Source organism: Odocoileus virginianus, chromosome 2 (assembly GCF_023699985.2).
Source record: "Odocoileus virginianus isolate 20LAN1187 ecotype Illinois chromosome 2, Ovbor_1.2, whole genome shotgun sequence".
Classification (NCBI taxonomy): domain Eukaryota; kingdom Metazoa; phylum Chordata; class Mammalia; order Artiodactyla; family Cervidae; genus Odocoileus; species Odocoileus virginianus.
This window is the reverse complement of record NC_069675.1, coordinates 30,197,022-30,224,168: the sequence shown is the minus strand read 5'-3', so window position 1 is coordinate 30,224,168 and position 27,147 is coordinate 30,197,022. Positions and strand designations below refer to the sequence as shown.

Below are 27,147 nucleotides of genomic sequence, written 5' to 3'. Positions count from 1 at the left end.
CAATTGAGTTAAATGAGGCTCTTAGGATGGGCCCTAATTCAATCTGACCGGTGACTTGTAAGAGAAGAAAACCTGGACACATGAAGACACCAGGGGCATCCACATACTGGGGGATGACCACATGGAGAGATAATAAGAGAGGGACCATCTACAAACCAAGCAGAGAGGCCTCAGAAGAAACCAAACAGACTCAGAACTATGAGAACATGCATTTCTGTGGTTTAAGCCACCTGGTCTGTGATGTTAAATTACAGTAGCCCTAACAAACTAATGCAGCAGGGAGCCTATGTCAGTCTCCTCCTTGGCCTTATACTAGGTTTTTCTCTTACTCTCCTATAACCTAAGAGTTCCACGGTCACTTTTCACCTCCCATTCCCAGGGAAGTCATTCTCACAGCCTGTGATACACTTCACACTCTTTACTGAAGTAGGCCTATTTGCACATTTTTAAGAGGTTATGATTGCCAAGATGCCAAAGTCACCTAATACTACTCATCTCAGGGAGACAGGGAATGGATACTGAGGGAATGTAATGAGTAGCTATTGATTCTTGCACATTTAACTCAGAAATACCCAGCAAAACAAGATCTATCAATTATTTCATTGCCTCTTCTGAGTTATCTATTTCTGTGATGCTCCTAAAATATCCCATATCCTTAACTCTGTAATACTCTATTGTCCAGAAGACCCAATTGCTGATGACCACTTTCTTGGCAATTGTAACTGTATCTTTTAATTTATTCCTCTCTAGGTTCATTTGTTCTTCTGCTAACATGTAAAGGTGACTATGGCTTGTTCAACAAGGGCCTCTGATAGCACGTGCAAGTGGGGGATAAACATTAATGATATGTAGTCTGCACAGTGGAAAAAGTCAACTTGGCCTTTCAGCTTATAGAAATCAGAACACAATCTTCCCAACCACATACTTGTTTGCAATGTTGCAAGAACCTCACAGGTTTCTTTGCACTGTTGGGAGATAACCCGCAAAGAGTACAAGCTCCTTGGAGATTAATTTTTTTTCCTTTATGTGTCTCATTGACTTTGTTACTGGAACTTGACATTCCATTAGACATTCATTAGTATTGTTTATGGCTTTGCTCTGGTCAAAAGGAAATTCCCCTTGGAATACCTCATCTAACCTTATGTAGCAATTAATATTACCCAACATAACAGTTAACTAGAGACAGTTCCTTAAAAGGAGACTTCTGATGTGGTTTGGAGTTTATGGAGATAGGTTTATTTCAGAAGAAGGCATACCCAACAAAGCGACAGATGGGAGAGATGTGACTGGTTATCCAGGGAACAACAGAAAGGAGGAAGTCAGGCCCAAGTTGGGAGATGTCACTAATAAGGAAGATGGAAGAAAATCAGCAATATTGTCATCATGATGAAGGAGGGCTCTGTGTGGATAAATATAACTGGGGTCTCACGTGGGTAGAGACAGACACTGGTTTTCTAGGGTTTGGTCTATTTAAGAACATCCTCAGATCTAATTTTTCTTTTGTCTGACCAGAATCTGCTCTACCGTCTACAGTTTTCTTGTTTAAAATAAATGTAATCAATAAATACCTATGTTTGCATAAAAGTTACAAAAGGTACATTATTCACTTTTTGAAATAAATATTTCTCTTTACCAGAATTTACAATAGGTCTCCTGTAAAATATACACTCCTCTATTGCAATATCAGCTGCATCTCCATGTGATTACAAGATTTTCCAAAACCACAAATGAGACTTAAACTCTAAGTGAATAATATATAATGTCACTTGGAAGGATGTTCATATCTTAAGTATGTGAACAAACATGTACACATACATATTCCAAACAACATATAACTGTATATATTCACACATGTATGCTTACATATGTGCATGCATTCACACCAACTACCTCCATTTAGGTTTTAATTAAAATGCCAATTCCAAAGATTAATGATTTCCAGGAGTAGATACTGAAAAAAGTAAATAAAAGGACCAGAGGCATTTTAACAGGCGACAGTATGACAGGGAGGCATGGCCCAAGTTTTATTGGAATAAATCACCTTCATGCTAGTTTTTACCCTTGACCCTGTTTCGCTACCCAATAAGTTCTAGGAGGAATGGTTGCTTAGGAAGAGATCAGATCTAAGGAATAGAGACCTATCACCTCCAAAATCTTCCCTGATCCTATATGAAGCTATGAAAACTAAGGAGCTATTCATCACTAATAATTACACATTTAATGAAGTGGCTCAAAGTCTTAGTTTTCCTTTCTTGTGTGTGTCCTCACTATGGGCATCTGAGCCAAGGGAGTCTGTTAGGAACAGTCACATCTAGGGGAAAAGAGAAAGGAGATGCATCCTGCAAAAAGCATACTGATGCTGCCAGTGTTGTGACACAGAGTCTATCATTGCTGCTGGCTGGGACCTTGCCTCCCATCTCCAGTTCTCTCTCTGAGGGAAGATTTACCCTCTGATAAAACCAGTTACAATTTAGAAACCTTCATTTCCTGTGTGGAGCCTTCCAGCCACACTAAATTCATCTGGGTGAAGGAAAGTTAAGTGATTTGGAGCATTTTGTAGATTATATCCCCCCTAAATGTATAACCCAGACTAAAAAGATTATTTGGATGAAATGAGAAATGACCTAAAACTCTTCCACTTGCACCAAACCCCAAACAAACTTGCCAAGTTTACAAATGTTTATCCATTATTTTCCTTCATCTTTCTCACTTGGTGGAGGTATCCAGCTCTAGTTTCTCATCAGTGTTGGAGCAAATAAATCAGCATTTTTAAGAGAAATTGATTAGGGTTTTTCTCTCATTTTGCTGATTAGGGAGCACAGACTGTGCACAAGAATTTCAGAAAAGCACCCAAACTTTTATTGGCACTGAGTAGCAACATCTGAATTTAGCCCCACTAATAGTAATGAATCTCAGGTTTCGTACTTTCAGTATCATGCAACATGACAGGGTACACATTTATTGAATGGAACCATCCTCATTCACTCCTTCCATATGTGTAAATACCAATGTTATCTTAGCCACTGTTGACAGATTAATTTTCTTCTTGCTCCTTTGCATGTACATTGCAAATAATATGATCTTAAAATCTTCTAAGTAGATTTTTTTGATTCTTACCATTACAAAAATTAAACAGATAAAAGCTATAGACTTGTTCTCAACAAACAACCCTCACAATCCTCCAATGAATATATACCAACCCAGGCAAACAGCTGAGATCAGTCTCCTCTAATTTCTATTTTTCTAATTATCAGTTAGGTAACAGAGGAAGGTTGAATAAATACTCGAACTCAGTGGAAAAAGTAGATATTCTGGATTGTTCCTCTCATACTTCCAGTTGAAGATTTACTTTCATCAAATGTGAAGTATTATTATCAGCATCACCATTATCTAAAGGAAGTGACTCAAAATGTGCTGTACTGTATCCAGTTCTAAAGACAAGGAAATAAATCATGTAATAATTATTATGCTGACTCTCTCAAAAGAGTCCTGCTGCTCCTCCTAAATACTTTTAGATTAAATTAACTTGAATCCAATACTTGAAGAAAATGGATATTGACAATATAATATAAGCTATTATGATCCTCACAGCATCAGTATAGTTCAGTAGATAAATGTGACCAGTGACCGCAGGATCATATGAACTCAAGCTGTGCACAAAGCCATAAACGGGCTTATAGAAGACCCATGAAACTGATCCTTGACTTAAGAACTATTTGCTTTCTGAGATTTTCCCAGTATCAGTTCATATTCTAAGGATTCCTGCTATGCAGTTCCATTTCTCCGCTTTCTTTATAAGTGCAAGAGTCACAGTGACACACCAAAACATCAGGCAGAATAGCAATGCATTGTTAGGAAAAAATATCATTAATATATGTGATTTTGATATGAAGAACTTGCTCATGAAGTCATGGCTATTCACTTTAATGTGACATTGTTTGTGCTGTTCAACACATAATGATGCTTAAAGTTGGCTTTTAGCTGTCTTTCCAAAGGATGATATTGTATTCAATCAGGTTGTTTATCCCCAGGACATTCATTCCTCCAAGGGACAAAGTCGAATCTGTGGAAGGTGCTATAACACTTCAATTTACTTCATTGGGTCAGTTTGCTGCAAAGTCCCTCACAACTCTTAACAAGGAAAGGCAGTGTTAAAAAGAATTCTCCATACAGCTGCACCTGGGAAAATCTGTGGAAAGTACTGTTTCTACTTAATACTTTTATCTTCCCTTACTTTTTTCCCCACTGTCATAATACCAATATCAGTCTGGCATTGAACAGGCTCCCAACTACTTCTTTTTTTATGTTTTTATTGGAGGATAATTGCTTTACAGGTTTTTGTTGTTTTCTGTCAAACCTCAACATGAAACAGCCATAGATATACATATATCCCCTCCCTTTTGAACCTGCCTCCCATCTCCCTCCCTGCCCCACCCCTCTAGATTGATACAGAGACCCTGTTTGAGCTTCTTGAGCCACACAGCAAATTCCCATTGGCTATCTATTTTACATATGGTAATGTTAAGCTTTCATGTTACTCTTTCCATACATCTCACCCTCTCCTGCCCTCTTCCCATGTCCATAAGTCTATTCTCTATGCCTGTTTCTCCATTGCTGACCTGTAAATAAACTCTTCAGTACCATTTTTCTAGATTCCATATATATGCATTAGAATACAATATTTATCTTTCTCCTTCTGACTCACTTCACTCTGTATAATGGGTTCTAGGTTCAGCTATCTCATCATAACTGACTCAAATGCATTCTTTTTATGGCTGAGTGAAAGTCCATTGTGTGTATATACCACATTCCTTTATCCATTCATCTGTCAATGGACATCTAGGTGGCTTCCATACTATAGCTGTTGTAAATAGTGTTGCACTGAACAATGGGATATATGTGTCATTTTCAATTTTGGTTTCCTCAGGGTGTATGCCTAGGAGTGGGATTGTGGGGTCATGTGGTGGTTTTATTTCTAGTTTTTTTAAGGAATCTCCATATTGTCTTCCATAGTGACTGTATTAATATACATTCCCAACAGTGTAAGAGAAACATTCCCTTTTCTCCACACCCTCTCCAGCATTTATTGTTTGTAGACTTTTTGATGATGGCCATTCTGACTGGTGTGAGGTGATATCTCATTGTAGTTTTGATTTGCAATTCTCTAATAATGAACAATGTTGAGCATCTTTTCATGTGTTTGTTAGCCATCTGTATGTCCTCTTTAGAGAAATATCTAAGTCTTTTCCCCACTATTTGATTGGGTTGCTTGTTTTTCTGGTGTTCAGTTGTATGAACTGCTTGTATATTTTGGAAATTAACCCTTTGTCAGTTGTTTCATTTGCTATTATTTTCTCCCATTCTGAGGGTTGTCTTTTCAACTTGCCTATAGTTTCCTTTGCTGTGCAAAAGTTTTTAAGTTTAATCAGGTCTTACTTGTTTACTTTGCTTTTATTTCTGTTAATCTAGGAGGTGGGTCATAGAGGATCTTGCTTTATGTCGAGTGTTCTGCCTATGTTTTCCTCTAAGAGTTTTATAATTTCTGGTCTTACATTTAGGTCTTTAATCCATTTTGAGTTTATCTTTGTGTATGGTGTTAGGAAGTGTTGTAATTTCATTCTTTTACATGTAGCTGTCCAGTTTTCCCAGCACCATTTATTGAAGAGGCTGTCTTTGCCCCATTGTATATTCTTGCCTCTTTTGTCAAAAATAAGGTACCCATAGGTGCATGGGTTTATTTCTGGGCTTTTTATCCTTGTTCCATTGGTCTATATTTCTGCCAGTATCATATTGTCTTCATGACTGTAGCTTTGTAGAATAACCCAAAGTCAGGAAGGTTGATTTCTCCAGCTCCACTCTTCTTTCATTGGATTGCTTTGGCTATTCAGGGTCTTTTGTGTTTCCATATGAATCGTGAAATATTTTGTTCTAGTTCTGTGAAAAATGCCATTGGTAATTTGACAGGGATCACACTGAATCTGTAGATTTCATATGGTAGTATAGTTATTTTCACAATACTGATTCTTCCTACCCAGGAACATGGAATATCTCTCCATTGGTTTATGTCATCTTTGATTTCTTTCATTAGTGTCTTATAATTTTGGGGGTACAGTTCTTTTGTCTCCTTAGGTAAGTTTATTCCTAGATATTTAATTCTTTTTGTTGCAATGGTGAATGGGATTGATTCATTAATTTCTCTTTCTGATTTTTCATTGTTAGTATATAGAAATGCTAGTGATTTCTGTGTATTGATTTTGTATCCTGCAACTTTGCTAAATTCACTGATTAGCTCTAGTAATTTTATGATACTATCTTTAGGGTTTTCTATGTACAGTATCATGTCATCTGCAAGCAGTGAGAGCTTTACTTCTTCTTTTCCAATATAGATTCCTTTTATTTCTTTTTCTTCTCTGATTGCTGTAGCAAGGACTTCCAGAACTATGTTGAATAATAGTGGTGAAAGTGGACACCCTTATTTTGTTCATGATCTTAGTGGGAATGCTTTCAGTTTTTCACCATTGAGAATAATGTTTGCTGTAGGCTTATCATATATGGCTTTTACTATGTTGACATAGATTCCTTCTATACCCATTTTTTGAAGAATTTTAATCGTAAATGGGTGCTGAATTTTATCAAAGTCTTTTTCTGCATTTATTGAAATGATCTTTTAATTTGTTAATATAGTGTATCACATTGATTTGTGTATATTGAAAATCCTTGCATTCCTGGAATAAACCCAACTTGATCATGGTGTATGAGCTTTTTGATGTGTTGCTGAATTCTATTTGCTAAAATTTTGTTGAAGATTTTTGCATCTATGTTCATCAGTGATATTGGCCTGTAGTTTTGTGTGTGTGTGTGTTGTCTTTGTCTGGTTTTGGTATCAGGGTGATGGTGGCCTCATAGAATGAGTTTGGAAGTGTTCCTTCCTCTGCAATTTTTGAAAGAGGATAAAAGGATAGGCATAGCTCTTTTCTAAATGTTTGATAGAATTCTCCTGTGAAACCATTTGGTCCTGGGTTTTTATTTTTTTAATTGGAATCTAATTACTTTACAATATTGTAGTGGTTTTTGGCATACATTGACATGAATCAGCCATGGGTGTACATGTGTCCCCCATCCTGAACCCCCCTCTCACCTCCCTCCCCATCCCATCCCTCAGGGTCATCCCAGTGCACCAGCCCTGTGCACCCTGTCTCATGCATCGAACCTGGACTGGTGATCTACTTCACATATGATAATATACATGTTTCAAAGCTATTCTCTCAAGTCATCCCACCCACACCTTCCCCCACAGAGTCCAAAAGTCTGTTCTTTACATCTGTGTCTCTTTTGCTATCTCACATAGAGGGTCATTGTTACCATCTTTCTAAATTCCATATGTATGTGTTAATATACTGTATTGGTGTTTTTCTTTTTTGGGAGATTTTTTTTTTATCACAGCTTCAATTTCAATGCTTGTAATTGGGTTATTCATAATTTCTATCTCTTCCTGGTTCAGTTTTGGAAGATTGAACTTTTCTAAGAATCTGTCATTTCTTCCAGGTTATCTATTTTATTGCCATATGTTATTAATAATAGTCTCTTATAATTCTTTGTATTTCTTCATTGCCTGCTGTAACCTCTTTTTCATGTCTAATTTTGCTGACTTGATTCTTCTCTTTTTTTTCTTGATGAGTCTGGCTAAAGGCTTGTCAATTTTCTTTATCTTCTCAAAGAAACAACTTTTAGCTTAATTAATCTTTACTATTGTTTCTTTCATTTCTTTTTCATTTATTTCTGCTCAGATCTTTATGATTTCTTTCCTTCTATGAATCTTGGGGGTTTTTTGCTCTTCTTTGTCTAGTTGAATTATGTGTAAAGTTAGGTTGTCTATTCCATGTTTTTCTTGTTTCTTGAGGTATGATTGTATTGCTATAAACTTCCCTTTTAGAACTGTTTTGCTGCATCCCACAGGTTTTGAGCTGTCATGTTTTCATTGTCATTTGTTTCTAGAAATTTTTTTATTTCCCTTTTGATTTCTTCAGTAACCTGTCATTTATTTAGAAATGTGTTGTTTAATCTCCACGTGTTTGTGTTTCTTACAGTTTTTTTCTTGTAATTGATATCTAGTCTCACAGTGTTGTGATCAGAGAAGATGCTTGATATGATTTCAATTTTCTTAAATTTTCTGAGGTTTGATTTGTGACCCAAGATGTGGTCTCTCCTGGAGGTGTTCCAGGTCCACTTGAGAAAAGGTGTATTCTTCTGCATTTGGATGGAATGTCCTGAAGACATCAGTGAGATCCATCTCATCTAATGTATCATTTAAGATTTGTGTTTCCTTATTAATTTTCTGTTTTGATGATCTGTCCATTGGTGTGAGTGGAGTGTTAAAGTCTCCTACTATTATTGTGTCAATTTCTCCTTTTATGTCTGTTAGTGTTTGTCTTATATATTGAGGTACTCCTATGTTGAGTGCATAGATATTTACAATTGGTATGTTTTTCTTTAGAATTTATCCCTTGATCATTATGTAGTGTCTTTCCTTATCTCTTGTAATATTATATATTTTAAGGTCTATTGTGTCCAACATGAGGATTGCTACTCCAGCTTTCTTTTGCTTCCCATTTGCCTGGAATATACTTTTCCATCCTCTCACTTTCAGTCTATATGTGTCTTTAGGTCTGAAGTGGGTTTCTTGTAGACAGCATATAATGGTTCTTGCTTTTGTATCCATTCAGCCAGTCTGTGTCTTTTGGTTGGAGCATTTAATCCATTTACATTTAAAGTAATTATTGATATATATGTTCCTATTGCCATTTTCTTAATGGTCTGGGGTTGATTTTGTAGATCTTTTTTCTTCTCTTGTATTTCTTGACTGTATAAGCTCCTTTAACATTTGTTGTAAAGCTGGTTTGATGGTGCTGAATTCACTTCACTTTTGCTTGTCTGAAAAGCTTTTGATTTTTCTATCAGTTTTGAATGAGATCCTTGCCGGGTACAGTAATCTTGTTTGTAGATCTTTTCCTTTCAATATTTTAAATATATCCTGCCATTCCCTTCTGGCCTGCAGTGTTTCTGCTGAAAGATTAGCTGTTAAATGTATGGGGTTTCCCTTTTATGTTTAGTGGTTGCTTCTCCCTTGCTGCTTTTAATATTCTTTCTTTTTGTTTAGTCTCTGTTAGTTTGATTAGTGTGTCTTGGTGTGTTTCTCCTTGGGTTTATCCTCTATGAGACTCTTTGTGCCTCTTGGACTTGATTGACTATTTCCTTTTCCATGTTGGGGAAATTTTCAACTATAATCTCTTCAAAAATTTTCTCATACCCTTTCTATTTCTCTGCTTCTTCTGGGACTCCTATAATTTGAATGTTGGTGAGTTTGATATCACCCCAGAGGTCTCTGAGACTATCCTCAGCTCTTTTCATTCTTTTTATTTTATTCTGCTCTTCAGAAGTTATTTACACCATTTTATCTTCCAGCTCACTGATTCGTTCTTCTGCTTCAGATATTCTGCTATTGATTCCTTCCAGAGTATTTTTAATTTCACTAATTGTGTTGTTTGTCTCTGTATATTTATTCTTTAATTCTTCAAGGTCTTTGTTAATTGATTCTTGCATTTTTTCCATTTTGTTTTCAAGTTTTTTGATAATCTTTACTATCATTATTCTGAATTCTTTTTCAGGTAGTTTGCCTATTTCCTCTTCATTTATTTGGACTTCTGTGTTTCTAGTGTGTTCCTTCATTTGTGTAGTATTTCTCTGCCTTTTCATTTTTTCAAAAAAAACCTTATGTGTTTGAGGTCTCCTTTTCCCAGGCTTCAAGGTTGAATTCTTTCTTCCTTTTGGTTTCTGCCCTCCTAAGGTTGGTCCAGTGCTTTGTGTAAGCTTCATATATGCTATTTGTGCTGAGTTTTTGTTTGTTTGTATGTTTTTCCTCTGATGGGCAAGGCCGAGTGAAGTAGTCATCCTGTCTGCTGATGATTTATTTGTACTTTTGTTCTGATTTTTGTTTAGATGAGGCATCCTGTACAGGGTGTTACTAGTATTTGGGTGATGCTGGGTCTTGTATTCAAGTGGTTTCCTTTGTGTGAGTTTTCACTATTTGATACTCCCTAGGGTTAGTTCTCTGGTAATCTAGGGTCTTGGAGTCAGTGCTCCCATTCCAATTACTCAGGGCTTGATCTCTGGTCAGGGTCGAAGTGGTTTGTTATGGCATTAAGTGAGATTAAAATAAATATCCAAAAATGAGAAAACAATGAACCCCAAATGACAGTTACAAAATCAGACAAAAAATAATTAAAATAATGGAATATACACAGATATATATATATACACCCATGAGCAAAGTGAAAACATTCAAACAAAAATACAGTACAGTAGATTGACCTGGTGAACAAAGGAAACCAAAAATTATATCTACCAGAACAAAACTAACAGAAGCACAAACTGGAAAACAAAACGAGAGCAAGGTGCCAATTGGGGAATACAGCAATGAAAATAAAACTAACAAATATGTTGAGAGGAAAAGTAAGAAAGAGAATAGATATGCAAAATTAAATACAGGTAGATAAAGAAGATTTATATATGTTAAAGATTAACTGCAAACAGAAAAGAACAGTAGGAAAAGCAATAAAAGAATTAATGTAGAAAAATAATAATAGGTTTTAAAAAATCAAAAATTTTAAAAAGAGGAAAAAAGACCAAAAAAGGAAAACTCCACAGAACTGCAAAAGCCTGACGTACAGGCAGAGGTTTATACCAGCAATAAAAAATGTGACTGAGAAAAAAAAAAAAAGCTCAAAACCTTAGTTAGATTTCATAGTGCCAATAAAATCGACAACTACAACAGAGCAGGGAAAAAAGGGGGAAAAAAAGAAAAATCCAAATGAATCTACAGAACAAATCAAAACATAAGAATAATAAATGTTTTTCTTGAGTCACTGCTGTCAGAGTCCTTTCCCTCACTGGGAGTCACAGTCCACCTCACCTACCTAGGATGCCCTCTGATACTGTGCTCATCTCTGGACTGGCTGTGGGGGCAGCTCAGATTCTAATCTGATCCTACTCCTATGTATTCTTGCCTCCAATGTCCACAGCTATCAGAACTAGTGCGTTCTCTTTTGTAGGAGTTCTCAGTGACCTTTTGTATATTTTGTGTAGACACAGTCTGCCTAGTCAATGTGGATTTAATCTACAGTTTGTACAGCCGGTGGGAAGGTTTCGGGTCTTCTCCCTTAGCCACGCGGCCCCTGGGTTTCAACTGTGGTTTTATTTCCACCTCTGCATGTGGGTCGTCCACTGGGGTTTGCTCCTGAGGCTGCCCTGGAGGACCTGGGTCTGCCCCTGCGAGGGCCAGGTGTGGAGGTGCTGCAGCTGCTTGGGTCGCAGGGGCTCTGGCAGCACCAGGTACTCAGGGGAGTTGGCGGCTGGGGCAGCAGGAAATACAGTGCTCTAGAAGGGGATGGCAACCAGTATTGGCCAATACGCTCCAGTATTCTTGCCTGGAGAACCCCCCTCCCTGACAGAGAAGCCTGGCAGGCCATAGTCTACAGGGTCACAAAGAGTCAGACACTACTGAAGTGACCCTGCATGCATAGACACAAGACTTTTTTGCCCATGGCAGCTCTGCCCCAGTGAGAGCTGAGCGTGAAGGTGGCGCAGCTGTTTGGCTTGTGGGGACCCTGGCCATGCCAACTGTGCAGGGACACGTTCTGCCTCCACAGCAGGAAATGTGGCCAATCAGAGTCTTTCATCGAGCCTCCTGTAGCTGGAGATTAGAAGGTCTCTTTGGCAAGTCTTTCTCCATGGCTCCGCCCATTCAGGCACTTAGAGGGCTCCCTTGCCTGGGGTCCTTCTCTGCTGTTTGGCACATCAGGCACATGGAGGGGTCCCCCTGGCTGGGGTCCTACTCTGTAGTTCTGTGTGTCAGGCCTTTGATGGGCCAGTGTCTCTATTGTTCAGCTGCTCATGCTGGCATGTGCGGAGAGAGAGGCTATGGTGATGGCTCCACCTGCTATGCGTGACTCAGCAATATCGCCTTGCTTCCATAGCTGCCCGGCTTTCCTCCACAAGCATTTCCCACCACAATCTCCTTCCTCACCTCCCCTCAATCTGTGTCTCTGCAGTCAACAGCAGCCCTTACCCCAGGATTACTCCACACTCCCAAACCCAGCTGCTTCACCATCCAGGGGACCCTCGTCCCTGTCCAGGGTATGTATGGCTGCGGCAAGGACTGTCTGATTCTCATTCCATTTAGTGAAACAGATTAGCTGTTTCACTCTCAGCCTTAAATGTTCCTCCTCTGACTCAGACAACTGTCCCTATGTGGGGATCAGACCCCTGCTTCAGTTCCCCCACTCGCCGAGGGCAGGTCCAGTCCTACTAACACTCCTGTTTTTCCCCTAGTTCCTTTGTACTACCAAGTTTTGCATAGTTCTATATATTCTTTTCCTCTGGTCAGGTACTCCTCCTAACTACTTCTTAATAAGGGTTTAGCTTGAGGCAATGGTTTCTAAACTTGTCTCACCTGGAAAGCTGTTTTTAAAAATGTAGATTTCCAACCTCAGAGATTCTGATTCAGTAAGATTCAACTCTGTGAAGTGTCTATTCCTGCTTTCTTATTAGGAGAACTTGGCAATCTGAAAAGTTGTCAAGATCCAAAGAAAGGAAACCTTAAGTGTAGAGTCCAGTGGTAAAAAAGCATTTTATAACATTTATGTCAGTATATTCAATATCAGGTCTCACCTGTGACTGGACCAAAGATATCTGGATATTTAAAATTATTCTGAATTGATGCTTTTGAACTGTGGTGTTGGAGAAGACTCTTGAGAGTCCCTTGGACTGCAAGGAGATCCAACCAGGCCATCCTAAAGGAGATCAGTCCTGGGTGTTCATTGGAAGGACTGATGTTGAAGCTCAAACTCCAATACTTTGGCCACCTGATGCGAAGAGCTGACTCATTAGAAAAGACCCTGATGCTGAGAAAGATTGAGGGCAGGAAGAGAAGGCAATGCTAGAGGTTCAGATAGTTGGATGGCATGATCAACTTGATGGACATGGGTTTGGGTGGACTTCGGGAGATGGTGATGGACAGGAAGGCCTGGTGTGCTGCAGTTCATGGGGTCACAAAGAGTCAGACACGACTGAGCGACTGAACTGAACTGAACTGAACCCTTTTTCTAGCTTTTTTTGGTGAATCTTTGAAGTTGAACTTCTTACATGAGGAAGGCCATATGCCTAGGTATTGAGAGCCTTAGCTCTCATTTAAGACTCCCTGTGTTAAAAAATACTGATTTTTTTTTCCCCACTTGCTACCTCTTTAAACCTCAGTTAAAATGAAATAGTGGTATCAACCCTAAGGATTATTGAGAGAGTTAGCCTGACATAATGGGTGTACCAAAATGTCTGATACATAGGAAACACTCCATCTATGTAGGCTATTATAACAATTGTACTTTATTATTTTTTTTATTCAAAATCATTTTTAATGGTAATTTTCTCTATTAATATGATAATGCATATAATAACAAAGGTAGAAATATTCCAAGCTGAACAATGTACCACACTCCGCTCACACAATATCAGAGAGCAATAGCAGCTCGTTAATTCACAAAAATAGTTACATTCCACTAGAAAATAGGCCTAAGATGAATGCAGTGATATGGTGACATTTTCCTCACCCCAAATTATTTATCCAAGTTCCTTAGCGTTACTTCACCACTCACCTTCAGGAAGTGGCATACAGAACACTTTCACATAGAAAGGGGCTCTCCTTTGGCACACGTGGAATGTTGCACCCGTGCTGCACAGTTTGTAAGGTTAGTCCTTATACCTAGTTTGGATCTGAGTGATGTGCGTAGCAGTGATTTTTGCTGGTCTTGGTTCCAGAGGAAAAGTCTATTCTGGAAAGGTGGCCAGTTGGAGCATTCACGGTTAATGACATTGAAATCTTAAATTTTAGATTTTCCTTTCTGTAAATCTCCACTGCCTGTAATTACTGGAGTATAGAAAAGGTATTTCCTAGGCATCCTAACCTCTTTGAGTGTCCATCTTCTATTTGGTGCATAGTAAGCTGATTTCTTGTGGGAAGCCAAAATAACATTCTCTTGAGTCACTTTAGTGTGTCCTAGGTGAAAAATCCCATCTCTAATGACTTCTGTTATTAAGTTTGGCCAACTGATTCAACGAATTGGCATTTATCCCCCCCCCCCCCCCCCAGGCTCAGGTTCCTCCTGGCTCTAATTGCTGGTGGTAGAGCCTCATCAACTTCTCTGATGACCTCATCCAACTTCTCACTAGCTAGATGCAAGCACTTCCTTTATTCTAACAAATTATCACTGATTATGATGTCCACATGAAAGTTATAATACACCACCAAAACAATTATATATTTTAGTAAGCCACTCACATTTTGTCATCTTCTAGCTTTGCTAGGGGCTTCTCTCTTAGCTCCCTGGGTCAGGAAGATCCCCTGGAGAAGGAAATGGCAACCCACCCCAGTATTCTTGCCTGGGAAATCCCATGGATGGAGGAGTCTGGTGGCCTACAGTTCATGGGGTCGCAAAGAGTCAGACATGACTGAGCGATTTCACTTCACTTCCCTCTTAGCTCAGTCAGTAAAGAATCTGCCTGCAACGCAGGAGACCCAGGTTCTATTCCTGGATCAGGAAGACCCCCTGGAGAAGGAAATGGCAACCCACTCCAGTATTCTTGCCTTGAAAATCCCATGAACAGAGAAGCCTGGCGGGCTACCATCCATGGGGTCGCAAGAGTCAGACACAACTTAGCGATTAAACCACCACCTCCAGCTTTGCTGGAAGAGAACTTGCCAGTTTCTCTAAGAAGCTATACCAGTACTGCTCAGAGTATGGCTTCAGACTGTGGCAGTCCATGGGCTGCTCAGGGGTCCATGAGCAGATGGGAAGCTTGTGCCATATAATAAATTGAGTGTGACACTAGATATATTGTTTTGTTTAACTGACTTTTCTTAGCAGAGCAACCTTCTTGATGAAGGAGGCAGTTTGTCAATCCACATTTTGGTAAATTGGTAACAATTCACAGCCTAGATGTTTTGTGTCGCCCCATGCTAGAACCCATGCTAGGTGTTCCACAGACAGCATCAGACAATAATCTACCTGAATCTGAAGTTGGGGTGAGGAGAGATGTTCAATTAGTTAACAAACTAGTAATTATCAGGAATGATGACTGCTAAGAAGAAAGTGAAATGAATGTGATAGAGAGGATCTGGAGGGAGGATCAAAGAAGGCTTCTTTAGGAGATAACATTTGGGCTGAGACTTGAATGATATCAAGGAGCAAGTCATGCAGAGACAGGGAGAAGGAAGGAAATGCCATTGAAGGAAAAAGATAATTCAGAGGCTTAAGGTGACAACAGCCTGACTTAAAATGAACAAGGTAGGAAGCAATATCTGAAGAGTAGATAGCAACTAAACCATCCAAGTGTTAGTCGCTCAGTCCAGACAGACTCTTTCTGACGCCATGGACTATAGGCCACCGGACCATCTGTCCATGTAATTCTCCAGGCAAGAATACCAGAGTAGGTAGCCATTCCCATTTCCAGAACATCTTCCCAACCCAGGGGTGGAACCCAGGTCTCCTACATTGCAAACAGATTCTTTATCATCTGAGCTACCAGGGAGGATTGGATTATAAAAAAAGCTGAGCACCAAAGAAGTGATGATTTCAAATTGTAATGCTGGAGAAGACTCTTGAGAGTCCCTTGGACAGCAAGGAGATCAAACCAGTCAATCCTAAAGGAAATCAACCCTGAATATTAATTGGAAGGATTGATGCTAAAGATGAAGCTCCAATATTTTGACTACCTGATGCGAAGAGCCAACTCTTTGAAAAAGACCCTGATGCTGGGAAAGATTGAGGGCAGAAGAACAGGGTAACAGAGGATGAGATGGCTGGATGACATAACTGACTTATTGGACATGAATTTGAGCAAACTCCAGTAGATAGTGAAGGACAGGGAAGCCCGGCATGCTGCAGTCCATGAGGTCACAAAGAGTGGGACATGATTTAGCAACTGAACAACAAGAACAACAACAAATCATGCAAGATGTTGAAAGTTATGGAAGGAATTTACAGTTAATTCTTGTTATGATGGAAAATCATTGGAAAGATTTAAGTGGCAGAGGGCCATGATCTGGTTTATATTTTTTTAAGTTCAGTTTTATCTTCCTAAGAATGCTTCACACTACTGTTCCTGTGCCTTTGGTCATGTTTCTTCTACTTCCTTGTTTCATCCTCCCATCCCTCTTCTTCCATCCTCCTGTCCCTCTTCTTCCTGTATATGTCTCTCCTACCCTTCAAACAAAGCTCAAGTCCATCTTCTGACACTGGGGTTTCATAACCATACTAGACTCCTTTTCTTTCTTCTGATTTCCATTATTATTAACAATTTAAAACTTGTATCTCACATTTAAAAAAACAATGTTAATCCTCAGGTCAGGCTAATAGCACCTCATTTCCTTACTTACAATACCTACCCAAAGCCTCTAACAGGTAAGAAATTAATTTCTGTTAATTGCCCCCTCCTTGCTTTTGACACCATTGCCTGAAAAACCAGGAGGAGGATTCCAAGAACAAATAGGGAATAAAGATTGGTGGAATATTAATAAGTACTCTAGAGAGGGGCAAAATGCTCCTAATGGGAGAAAAAAATGAACCCAGTTAAGAGTATTTAAAATGTATAGAAAAAGATGAAAAGTATAATCCCCAGCACTTCACCACCCACCCGACTCATGGATAGGTTAGGTTAGGTTCACTGGAGTTTTGACACTTGAATTTCTCATGTCAGCCATCTGGTGTCCAAGGCTTCTGCTATTTCTACACTTCTCAACAACCCACTGCAATTTTCCCATTGTTCTTTTTTACATAAATGGAACAAGAGTGCAATTATGAAATACTTTAGTCCCTTCTCTGATCCAAGTATCTTAATTTCTTATTCTGGACTATAATGTTCTGATTTTCTCATCTGATCTCTTGAGCTGTAGCATAAAATACATTTGGGGCCATCATATTTAGAATGCCTTCTCACATATATTATCTAAGATTCGCTTTGCATTTCTAAAGCTTCCTTTATCTGTTTTTACCATCTTCTTGTAATCTACCTACTGCTCAGTTCTTAATTAAAAAGTTACTCTTGTGAGGTTGAATGGCTGCTTTTGAAACCAATCAGTAAGATTCTTTTCAGATTTCAGTACTTATCGTGATTAGTGCTTACTTAGTAGGCTATTCAAGAATTGAGAAGGTTAAAGAGCTACTTTAGTTGCAGGGGAAACTATTTGGGAGGGAGAAAGAGAGAAGATACTGATGTTGATAAGGTCTTGTGAGTTTTTCTCCTTCATTTATTTCCATTAAAAAAGATAATTGCATGAAAACAAGATTTTTTTTTTCTTCCTTGAGGGCACATCTGCTCTTTCTACGACACATGACTTAAAGAGTTTCTTCTTTATTTGTGACATCTGTTATTCCAGAGCAGTCTGGGGTAATGTTTCTTACAATTTTTTTTTAAAGCCACATAGATAATAATTCTTCTAAGCTAAAAAAGGAAAAAAAGATAATCCTAAAACCTTTCTTTAATTGCTTTGGTCAAAGATTTTATTCATTTATGAAGGGGATACTTTTCTAAGAAAATGACTACTAGGTTGAATGAAATCAGTTATTGTTTCACCAAAATAAATTTAAAAGTAGTCAAGACTCAGAGAGTTCAGAGAGGAGATTGCTTAAGATGACCAGAATATCTGTCTATATAAATACTTAAAGGTACACAACATTTCATATGTTGCCTTCTTCCTATTTAATGAATAGAATATTGAAACACTCTAGCTGATATTTTCTATAGGCTGAGAACTAAAAATTTCTTTCTCAGTTTTTAGCTTCTTTTTAAGGATAACTATATTATTTTAAAAAAGAAGAAGAAAGAAAGAAAATGGAACCTGACTTGCAAAACAGCATCTCCACATAGTCATTAAACAATTGTTCTAGTTTGATCTGTGTGGAGGTCCAAATTCATTTTAGATCTCTTCTGGCTGGAAATAGAAATCTTATTTCTTTTCTTTGATCAACTTTTTCTTTCATTTTTTTAAGCAAAATGGTGGAAAGAGGGCAGGGAGCTCATTTTCTATGGTCTCCATCAATTCTAGAATTTGAGGGTGCTATCTACTGTTTCTATTTACATAATTATAGGTTCAGAAGTTGATTGTACAAGAAACTTAGAAGGAAAAGAAAACCAAGATTCATTCCTCTTATAGGTGATGGAATAAGAGAGAAAAGAAAAATTACTGGCTCATTCAGGGTCAGTTATCACCTAAATATATCATTTATCTGACCCACTGTGTCTCAATTGGAGAGGTCAATTTTAGTATACATTTTGGATGTATATTATGGCCTCAGTCTCTTTTATGGCCATCTAGAATTTTGGCAGTTCACTTAACTCAGGGGTTACTATCATCAGCATTATTTACTCCAAAAATTTCTGACACTCTACCACTAGGCACTCTGTTTGTATCCCTGCATGGATGTGCTTTAATACTGTATGCGTGAGTGTGTGCTAAGTCACCTCAGTTGTGTCTGCCTCTTTACAACCCTGTGGACTGTAGACCATCAGGCTCTTCTGTCCACGGGATCTCTAGGCAAAAATACCAAGTGGGTTTCCATGCCCTCCTCCAGGGGATATTCCCAACCCAGGGATCAAATCTGCATCCCTTGTCTCCTGCATTGGCAGGTGGGTTCTTTATCACTAGTGCCACCTGGGAAGCCCCTTAATACTGTATACTTTGTACAAATCATCTGAATCAACTCTTTGTTTGGTAGGGATTAAAAGAAAGGGGATTATTTGGACTGTGTAATTAAAGTAACACTTTATACAATGATTTACTGTATCAAGAGAGTCATGGTACCTGTTTTTCAAAATATGTAAATGATTTGGTACATTCTGATAGTGCTTTAGTGTTTTTGACTTGAAAACAAATTTTACTTCCTATGAAACAAATGGAGTTATATGATTTCCTGCTTTTCCCTACTAAACCTTGTTTTATGATAGGTATGATGTAATTTGAAGGTTGTAGGAAGGACTGCCATTTAAAAATTCCCTCCTCTTCTTTGCCCCAAGAGTTCCCATAATATCTCAAGCTTCACTTTTAGAGATTAATTTCTTTTAGTCTGGAAGGCGTTTGTGCTACAAGAGTTCTCTATTAAAATGCAAGTGCCCCTGGGAGAGGAAACATCTTAACCAGTAATGAACAACCTGAGGATTCATGTAGCTTTAAGCTACAGCCAAGATCTAATTCTGCATAAAAAAAGATTAAAAAGTTGCCTCCTTGTTACTGTTTTCAAATATACTCAGATATTAACATTTTAGTGGATAGAAAGAAATATAATTTTTGCATTTATTTTCTTTTTAGTCAATAAAGTAAGTAATATAAATAGTCAGGATACACATTGTGAGATTAGATCAAGATGAAGTCTGTGTCAAAAAAGTTCTCTTCATAGTCAAATCTGATTTTCAAAGTATGAATTTTAGATATCCTTTGATATGGAATCTTTATGCCTTTCTTGACTTTTTTTTTTTTTTACAAAAAAATAAGTTATATATATAAAATTTACTGATATATTAGCTCAATTTAACAATAGTTCATTATGAAAGGCTACTCTTCAAAACAACCATTTGTTTTTAAATATAATCTCTCATTCTATGTGGTTGAAGAACATATTTAAAATCTGAATTTGAATGTATAAATATGCTAACCAATTAGAATTATATTCAGTAAATTCAGTCCAACTTAAAGAAAAGACTTGGTTCACAACAGATGGAAAATAAGAAAATCTAAGCTATTGTAAAAGAGTCCTGAGACATAAAAAGCAGATGGACTGGGCCTAATGAAACTGGGTAAACCTTTGCATAAAGCATGAATAGATGAAAATCACCATGAAGATAATCACAGACTCAGGGAAATATCAAGCTCAAAGTGAACACATGAAACAAAACAAGACAAAACAAAACAAAATGGATTCCTGGAGCAATGCATTAGAGCTATTTATTAAGGAAATATATTTAAATTATCTGTGCTAGTCGGTCTCTCTGTCTCTGTCTCTCTCTACACACACACACACACACACACACACACACACACACACTGAGGAATGGACTGAAGAAAAATCTTAGCCAGGATAAAATCCAAAATGTAAAGCAACAACGCTGTCTGAGGAGGGCTCAGACTTAATCTGTGGGCTTACTTAGAACATGAACAAACCAATAAGGACTACCACTCATTTGAGACAAACCAACATCATGAAATAATAAGAGCAAAGTGAACACATAGAAAGACTAGTCCTGGAAGAAACAGATAATTGAGATCTCAAAGACTTTAGAAACAATTCTATGGAATGTCAGTGTATACAAAAATGTGCCATGCTATGACAGAATGACAGAAAATAAGAAAAAGTGTTTGGCAATTAAGTATAAACATATATTTATAGTGACTCAGTGGTAAAGAATTGTCTGCAATGCAGGAGTAACAGGTTCTATCCCTGAGTTGTGAAGATCCCCTGGAGAAGGAAATGGCAAACCACTCCAGAATTCTTGCCTAGAACAAAGGAGCCTGGCAGGCTATAGTCCATGAGGTCACAAATAGTCAGACATGACTAAACAACAACAATAATGTATTTGCAGCTGAACTAAATCACTAGACTGATCACCATTGAAGACAAAATGTGTGATCTGGAAGAAAACGTGCGTCAGAGAAGGGACAAAACATGAGAAAAAATGCAGAAACTAGGAGCAGGTATTCAAGATGTATATAATGTTTCTTATAGGAGGAGTTCCAGATTGAGAGAATAGAGTTTATGATGATAAAGAAATTATGAAAGGATCAATAGACAAAATATCCTGAAATTGAAGTTAGAGATGAGATTTCAATTTGAAAAGGTCCACTAAACCTTGAGCAAGATAAATAGGAGTATATATGTATATTCGAACACACACACACACAGAGTCCCCAAGAAAATCCTAAAAGCAAGTCATCAGGAAAGATTTTAAAGTCTCATGCAGGGCTTAACGAATGGATGTGATATAAGTGGGTAAAGAATAGAAAGGAGAAGTGGCTGAAGATAGGGGTGAAGAAAGAGGAAATAATTGGAAGGAAAACTCAGATGCCAATATTCTCCCATTACCAAATTTTACAATTTATAATATTTAAGGAAATGGTAATCTATGCCAGTCAGTTAAACATTCCAAATGTTTATAATGACTAGTCCTTGCTCACTTGTATTGGGAAAGAAATGAGTTCATTTCCTTTTTATTTTCTGACCTTATCACATACTCAGCAAACCTCTATTTTTGGAGGACAAAGCCAGTTTTGAAAAAACATGAAAGGCCACTTTGTGGATTGGAGTGCTAATGTTGGCCCGGTATATTCATCTTGTTTTGAATCATAGTATGATGAATAATTCTGGTGGTAATGACTGAACCTCCGTATTTATAGAAAACTGACATTTCTTGAACATGAAATTGTTCTGTTTCTATGTAAATGAAGTTCTGCATTTAGGTGCAGTGGCTTCTGTTCATTTTACTTGCTCTGTCTTATTTAAATCAAAAGACTATATCATTGATTTTCACCCTGCACCACCCCCACCCTCCATACTGCTGTACACTTTCTTTGCTCAAAGAATATTTTTCTTCCCTTTTGTCTCTTACCCAACATGCTTATTTTATACTCACTGTATTATAAAATTATAAATAGCTTATAATCAAATAAATGGTATATCAAAGTAAAATAAAGTGAGAAGTATGTATGGATTTTATCTTTCTCCTCTCCTACTCATATGCAACACATGCATTTGGAGCATTTCCCTTCTTGACATGGTAGGACAGCCTCTTGCTGGTATTAACACATTGCACGAAGACTCCATTTCATGTTCTGTCCAAACACGTTCTTCCACATACCACTAGCTCAGATCTTGTTCCCAAATTCCAATGTTTCTTCTTTCAGGCTCCTGGCTAGCTAGCCAGACTTTTCATTAATACAACTGCTCGTGAATTCTCGTATACTCTAACCTTAAGCTATTTTTCTTTCTATACAGTTTGAGACCCTGGTGCTCCACTCTACCCTGAGATTATTTCCCCTCTTTAAAGGCCTGTGTAGCTGACACTCTTTTTCGGCTTGCAGTCATATACCAAGATGACACATTTGAAGGAAGCTCTCATATGATCACAGGTGTGAGCTGAAAAAGGAGCTTTGAGGACCACTCGGAATGACACAGGAGTCTGAATTACCAGTTTGCTTGTGCCCAATCATGACAAAAGTGCATCGTCCCAGGTATATCAAATGCCACTCTGTCTCATGAAAGGAATGGGCCTGCCTCACCATATGACTTGCCGTACCTACTCACAGTGCGAAGTGATGGTTAGTGTCTCATAACTTGTTTTTTACTCATATCAGATGTTCCAAACACACATTAACAACTAGACATGTTACTGACATGGCAAGCCTCTCAATCTTCATAAGGTTTACCTCTTATTTTTGAAGCTCTAATGTCTTCCACCAAAGCCTCCAGTGTGCTAGCTACTTCTTGTTCATCTGGCTCAGTCACCACAGCTAAGTGATATTCATCATTCATCAAAAGCTATACATTTCCCAACCTACATTCTGACCATGCAGTAACAAACAGACTTGTGTTGGTTGAGCTTTGAACATCCTCTTGGGCTCAGCCACTGTGACTATTAAATCCTAGAAGTGGTACTCCACTTTCTCTTCTCTCCTACTTCAGAAGATGAGAGCATCTTCATAGGCTACTGACGAGTCCCTCTGACTTTCAAAACTGGCTTTCAATTTCTGGGTAACAAACCATAGTTTTCTGTTTTCATTTTTGCAGCACCAGTGGTACTTAGCAATAGTTACCCCTTCCCATCATCCATATAGATGCTGTTTTCTCTGAAATTCTCAAGCACCTGATGAATCACACTAGCCATTGCATCCTTTCCATCCATACAACATCCCAATTCACAATCGGTGAGAATTTGAACAATTCTACTGCCATCTGGTGCCAGAAGCCCCTCTGTGATTTCTTTACTACTAGTAATGGGGTCTTCCTTGCCCACTGGGCAGTCAGTTATCTTGCTTCCAAATCCCATCTTACTTCCTTGTTTCTCAGACTACTCCTGGTAACAAGTTCACAAATGGGGTCTTTTAGTAATAGTTCTGAGGGGGAGCTTGGTGTTTAAGCTGTTTATTGGGATTAACCCTGTGGGAAGGACTGGAAGTAGGATTAAGCAGAAAAGTCAAACTGTTATTTAGGCCAAACAATACCTCATTCACCCTGGAGAAGGAAATGGAAACCCATTCCAGTATTCTTGCCAGGAGAATCCCATGGACTGAGGAACCCACTGGGATATGGTCAACAGGGTTGCAAAGAGTCGGACATGACTGAAGTGACTTAGCACACACAGCACGCATACCTCATTCAATGCTACGAGGGGCTCTGAAGTACTTAGCGCTGGTCAGTGCTCTCTTACATTTGGGCAAAATGGCTAGGCCTTTACACTCCTACCTCAGTATGCAACTGAGTGTGGCCAGCCTCCCTTCTGATCACTGGGAAGGGAATATCACTGGGTAAGTTTCTCTGTGACTGAGAAAACCTTAAAGAAGCTGACAGCTGGGGCAACCCTGAAAGACATATGTGGATAGCGCATCACAGAATCCACTACGGTTGCCCTGAAAGATGTTCTAGAAGTGACGAAAAACAGTGATGCACTCTCAAAATGTAACTGTTCAGCTAAAGAAATTTAAACAGTTTTCTTTATTGCAGAACTCAGAGACTTTATAAGGCTAACATGCAATGTGATTCCCTAGAGAGAAAAAGATTTCCAATATGCTGTTATTCAATTTATATCAGTTGAAAAAAAATGATCTATTGTGACAGCATTTTTTTTTTTTTAGATGATAGAATCCCAATGAAGTCCTCTTCTTGGGAAAAATAGATTCACAATTAAATATGTCAATAAGATTGATTATATCCTTTGCAGCCAAAGATGGAGAAACTCTATACAGTCAGCAAAAACAAGACCTGGAGCTGGCTGTGGCTCAGATCATCAACTCCATCATCAACTGCAAAATTCAGGCTTATATTGAAGAAAGTAGGGAAAACCACTAGACGATTTAGGTATGACCTAAATCAAATCCCTTATGTTTATGCAATGGAGGTGATGAACAGATTCAAGGTATTAGATCTAATAGACAGAGGGCTTGAAGAACTATGGAAAGAGGTTTGTAACATTTTACAGGAGTCAGTGACCAAAACCACCCCAAAGAAAAAGAGATGCAAGAAGGCACAGTGGTTGTCTGAGAAGACCTTACAAATAGCTGAGGAAAGAAGAGAAGTGAAAGGCAAAAGAGAATGGGAAAAATATATCAAACTGAATGCAGAATTCCAGAGAATAGCAGGGAGAGATAAGAAAGCCTTTTTAGTGAACAATGTAGAGAAATAGAGGAAAACAATAGAATGGGAAAGACTAAAGATCTCTTCAAGAAAATTAGAGATACCAAGGCATCTCTAAATTCAGGCAAAGATGGGCACAATAAAGGACAGAAACAGCAAGGACCTAACAGAAGTAGAAGAGATTAAGAAGAGGTGGCAAGAATACACAGAACTATACAACAAGGTCTTAATGATCTGGACAACCATAATGGTGTGGTCACTCACCTAGAGCCAGACAGCCTAGAGTGTGAAGTCAAGTGGACCTTAGGAAGCATCACTACAAACAAAGCTAGTGGAGCTGATGGAATTCCAGCTGAGTTATTTCAAATCCTAAAAGATGATGTTGTTAAAGTGCTGCCCTCAATATGCCAGCAAATTTGGAAAACTCAGCAGTGGCCACAGGACTGGAAAAGGTTAGTTTTCATTCCAATCCCAATGAAAGGAATGCCAAAGAATGTTCAAACTACTGTACAATTGCACTCATTTCACATGCTAGCAAGGTAATGGTCAAAATCCCTCAAGCTAGCCTTCAACAGTATGTGAACCGAGAACTTCCAGATGTACAAATTGGATTTAGAAAATATAGAGGAACCACAGATCAAATTGCCACCATCCATTGGATCATAGAAAAAGCAAGGGAATTCCAGAAAAACATCTACTTCTGCTTCACTGACTATGCTAAACCTTTGACTGTGTAGATCACAACAAACTAGAAAATTTTTAAAGAGACAGGAATACCAGACCACCTTACCTGTCTCCTGAGAAACCTGTATGCAGGACAAGCAGCAATTATTAGAACCAGACATAGAACAGTGTACTGGTTCAAAATTGGAAAAGGAGTACATCGAAGCTATGTATTACCACCCTGCTTATTTAACTTACATGCCAAGTACATTAAGCAAAATGCCAGGCTAGATGAATCACAAGGGGAATTAAGATTGCTGGGAGAAATATCAACAACCTCAGATATGAGGATGATACCACTCTAATGGCAGAAAACAAAGAGGAACTAAAAAGCCTCTTGATGAGGCTGAGAGAAGAGAGTGAAAAAACTGGCTTAAAACTCAACATTCAAATAGATAAGATCATGGCATTTGGTCCCATCACTTCATGGCAAATAGTTGGGGAAAAGTAGAAACAGTGACAGACAGATTTTATTTTCTTGGGCTCAAAATCACTGCAGATGGTGACTGAATCCACAAAATTAAAAAATGCTTGCTCCTTGAAGAAAACCTATGACAAACCTAGACAGCATATTAAAAAGCAGCAGAGACATCACTTCACTGACAAAGGTGCATAGAGTCAAAGTTATGGTTTTTCCAATAGTCATGTATGGATATGAGAGTTGGACCATAAAGAAGGCCAAGTCCCGAAGATTTGATGCTTTTGAATTGTGGTGCTGGAGAAGATTCTTGAGAGTCCCTTGGACTGCAAGGAGATCAAACCAGTCCATCCTAAAGGAAATCAATCCTGAATATTCATTGGAAGGACTGATGCTGAAGCTGACGCTCCAATACTTTGGCCACCTGATGTGAAGAGCTGACTTATTGGAAAAGACCCTGATGCTGAGAAAGATTGAGGGCAAGAGGAGAAGGGGGAGACAAAGGATGAGATAGTTGGATGGCATCACCAACTCGATGGACATGAGCTTGAGCAAACTCCAGGAGACAGTGTCAGATGGGGAAGCCTGGCATGCTCGTCCATGGGGTGGCGAAGAATTGGACACACCTTGGCTACTTAACAACAACAAAATATGTCAGAGACATACTGCTATCCAACAATACAGAAAATGGTTTCAGAGTCACAGAGAAGAGCAAGCTCTTGATGTAGCTGTCACTCTTATGGTAGCTTTTGAAATGCTATTTTCTACTAATTAGCTATTTCAGTTGAGTCTTTTAAAGCTGTATATTTCTAAAGGGCTCACTGCTCATGTTTACCCAATGGATTGTACTCTAAAGAAATAGCTTGAGAGGTGGGCCCCGCCATGTTTTAAGGAAGTCATCAAAATTATTTGAAAGGGGAAACAGTATATAACCAATGTCCTATCCTGACTATCTGAAGTTCAGTATTTCTCTGCACAAATGAGTTTCCCTGTGGTGTTATAGAAGGTCTTTCGGTTATGTTTTGTCCTCTGTTGTGGAAGAAGAAATAAGTCTTTTGCTCTGTGATTTTTGTCCTAAGTATTTGTCTTAAGAAAAACAAACAAACAAACAAAAATCTACTTCTGTTTTCTCTAAGATAATCAAAAATATTTACAAAGAAAGTTGGAAACAATTGAGTGAGAAATTATGTCACTGTTTACAGAATCATCTGCACATCAGCATATAGTTTAAACTGTTGGGGTTCTTCTTAAAAGGAAATGTGAAGAGAGCTCACAGTGGATTTTCACCTATTGTTTAACTAAAAAGTAATGTTCTACACTGGGAATAACTGGGCACTGATACATCTTTACTACCAATACCTCTGACTTGACTCTGTAGAATTTACTTAAGGAACTCCCTGAGCTTCGGTTTCCTCATGAGTAAAACGGAGATTATTCATAAGAATTAGTTATTTGTGAGTTGAAGTCACTGCATGTTTTAAATCTAGTTCCCTTCCCAGCAACCAGTAAGATTCAGTCCATGGTGGTAGTTATTATTGCTGTCAATATAAATCTCGAGGT

General features: G+C 38.3%; 1 long non-coding RNA gene across 1 annotated transcript in view; it reads right to left on the bottom strand.

The window, feature by feature from the left end:
• Nucleotides 1–7,172: 7,172 nt before the first annotated feature.
• Nucleotides 7,173–27,147, bottom strand: part of LOC139038733 (uncharacterized) — a 300,176-nt gene continuing 280,201 nt past the window's right edge. The window contains exon 4 of the long non-coding RNA XR_011491860.1: nt 7,173–12,620. This is a non-coding gene — a long non-coding RNA (uncharacterized lncRNA). The remainder of the gene's footprint in view (nt 12,621–27,147) is intronic.